The 3,328-nt window shown below is 34.4% G+C and overlaps 1 protein-coding gene across 1 annotated transcript in view; it reads right to left on the bottom strand.

The window, feature by feature from the left end:
* The window catches only part of LOC107746207 (calcium-binding protein 1-like), a 27,769-nt gene that overhangs the window by 23,043 nt on the left and 1,398 nt on the right, over positions 1 to 3,328 (bottom strand). The window lies entirely within an intron of this gene.

Raw genomic sequence — 3,328 nt, 5'->3', positions numbered from 1 at the left:
AAAACAAAAACTTACAAAAACCGGAAATCAAACACGGGGAAGGGATGCCGCTTACAGTTCGGTCCGCTGTTCTGTCACGGTGACACACACACGAGGGACGAGGAGACGCTGGAGAATGCTTTACCAAGACTTTATTTGCACCAAGGGAGACGAACACAGGAAGACGTTCACACGAAGACCTTCAACAGCGGACAGAGAACTAGGGACTGGGAACACTTTTTATACACACAGGAGGAGGGGCTGACGAGACACACCTGGGATCAATGGAAATTAAACATGGGAAACACCTGGGAAGAAATCAACTAAATCAGGACAGGAACAGGAAACAAACCAAATATGGGCATCGGAAGGCACATGGGGAGCAAGACACACACAAAACATGGAACAGAGTCTGACAGTTTGAGGGTTGGGTTTAGGGTATTGGTTTAGTATGAAAATCACTGCATCCTCACTAAAACTGTATATAAGGAATGTTAGAGTTAATGCGTGAGTGTTTACTGTTAACTGTACTTCGGAGGCAAAAATGTCTCCAGAAGTCAGCTAAATCTGACAAAACCAGAATGTCCTTGAAACTAAAAATTATAAAAATATTTTTTTGTTTAAAGTACAAACTATGTTCCAGCCAGAAACATTGCTATTGATAAAAAAAATGCAAACTACAACTTGTTTTCTTTCTATTATTTTGTACTTCATATGGAGGCATGGTGATGAAAAAAATGTGAGATAGGAGGACAAAATTATATTTCAATGCGTTTGCATTCTCTCACAAAACTATTGCGTTTTCCTCCCATCTCATATTTTTTACCATAACTATGTCCCTTTAGTGGTTCTGTAGTACAAACTAGAAAGACAAAAAAAAGTTGTGTGACCACCCAGTGTGTGAGCAGTGTTAATTTGTTTGTTTGCATTTGTAAAAAAAAATGCTAAAATGTGTTCTTAGGTGTAGGGTTAAGGCTTGGTTTGTTTTAGTTTGTTGTAAATATAATTAACTTTATATAAAAAGATTTTAAGTCTATGGTATGTCCTCATTTAGATCGCAAGATAAATGTGTGCCTTTCTGTGTCTTTGACCTACTGAAGCATTAACCTGAATTTGGAGGTGTTATTTGTGGCACATTAGCAGGATGGCTAGTTATTGTCCTTCAGAGAAAGAAAGCAGCAGGAGAAAGTGGCATCAAATTACAGTGAAGAAAAGAATCATGGTGCATGAACATGTTATAGGTGATAAACTCATAGAAAATAGCCAAAACAATCCAAGGTTTTTATTTAGCACAGTGGCTAGATTAACAAATAACCAGACGCCACCCGATCTAAATATTCCCTCACAGTTTAATAGTAATGACTTTATGAATTTCTTCACTGATAAAATAGATAACATCAGAAATACAATAACAAATGTAGATTCTACAGCATATAATACTTCAGCTTCATTCATCGCACCAAAAGATAAACTACAGTGCTTTACAATTATAGGACAGGAACAGCTACACAAGGCCATCCGCCAGCGCTACCTGAAGAGCTGGTTCCTCGTGGACTTCGTGTCCTCGATCCCGGTGGATTACATCTTCCTGATGGTGGACCTGGAAGCTCACCTGGACTCAGAGGTCAGTCTCTCTCTCAGCAGATGGAATTTTCTTGATTCAGTAATTTCACTGTAGTATTTTTCATGAATAAATAAATATATGAAGTGTAACAGTGTAACTGCTCTGGGAATCGTATTTGTTTAAATAAAGACAGTAAAGTAATGAAGATGGAGAATAGGAGCTCTGTGCTGGTTCCCAACATTCAAATATCTCCATTTGTGTTCCACAGAAGAAAGAAAGAAAATCATACAAGTTTGGAACAACATGAGGCCTAATGATCATTTAATAGTGTTCATCGTCTGTTTGATTACGTCTTTAATTGATTTTTCCGTACATTTCTGCCATATGTACATTGACTGACAGTCACCATTGATAAGCTACCACTAAATATTGTAGAAACTTAATTTGCTGTAAAGTTGCTTTGCAATGATTTGTATCGTGACAAGAGCTGTACAAATAAACTTGAATTGAATTGAATTGAAAGGTGTAACACACACTGTAGAAATATGGCCCAATGCACTGCTTTTTCCCTCATTGTATGAGAGTGTATATGGAAAAAGCCGTATCATATTTTAATAGTTGAATAACCAGAGATTCAAAAATGATGCTCAGATTACACCACATATGCGGTTACAAACAGCTCTTCTCATTTTACTATATAATATACATATCAGTTATTCATCAGTCATTTAACATTGCTATGGCTTTCTATGTGACAGCATAGGGTCAAATCAAGCAGTCTGACCAGCATTTGACTCCTAAGCAGGCTTTGTTTTGTCTGTAAACTCTGACCTGAACCTGGCACATCTCTGAGACTTCTGTTTCACTTTAATCTTCAAATCCTCATGCATGATTCAGTTTTATCATCATTATCTGATTATAGAGAGATCATATCCCCGAAGACACATGCTCTCCAATTACACATTATTCAAAACGTCTTCTATGAGGCATTGTAATGCACACTGAAGTGTCGTAAACCATAATTCAGCTGGGCAGCATTAGGTTATAAGCGAGAACATTCACTATTGATTAGTCATTTAGATGACACTTTTATCTAAAGTGACTCAAAACCTATTACATTTTTGTTTCATTTTTGAAAAGCCCTAAATGTCTGAGACAAACCCAAACTCTGGCCACTCTTCTCCACTGGCCACCTGTTGAGTTTATTTTATTTTATTTATTTATTTATTTATTTATTATTTTTTACATTATAATTTTTTTAATTATGTATTTATGTTTTAATAATAATATTTTAGTAATATTGATTTGTATTTTCTTATTTTACATTTTATTTTTATAATAACAATACTTTGTCACAACATTTGTTGTGATTTTATTTATTTATTTATTTATTTATTTTCAGTAATAATATATTTTGTGACCAAATTTGTGTTAACATAATATAAACATGTTTGGAATAATATCTACACTCTTTTACGAAGGGTATAATCATTCCTAATGAAGAGATTATTGAGTGAATCCAATGGTTTTATTTTTGCATCGAGGCATAAATAATAATTATGGTTTGACAGTTTGCCAAATTGTTTTACACTGTTGTTGTTGTTGTCATGTTTAGTAATTTATTGTGATGTCAATTCACAGTTGATTAGTTGATTGTTACCCTACTGCAGTGTAACAACAAAAATAGCTAAAGCTATTTTTAATTATTTTTTAATTTATTAATAATTTTATGACCTCATATATATATATATATAGAGAGAGAGAGAGAGAGAGAGATAGATAGAT

The sequence above is a fragment of the Sinocyclocheilus rhinocerous genome, unplaced genomic scaffold, assembly GCF_001515625.1.
Source record: "Sinocyclocheilus rhinocerous isolate Xijiao unplaced genomic scaffold, SAMN03320098_v1.1 scaffold4545, whole genome shotgun sequence".
Classification (NCBI taxonomy): Eukaryota; Metazoa; Chordata; class Actinopteri; order Cypriniformes; family Cyprinidae; genus Sinocyclocheilus; species Sinocyclocheilus rhinocerous.
Note: the sequence above shows the minus strand (reverse complement) of the source record. Positions and strands in the feature narration are given on the sequence as shown.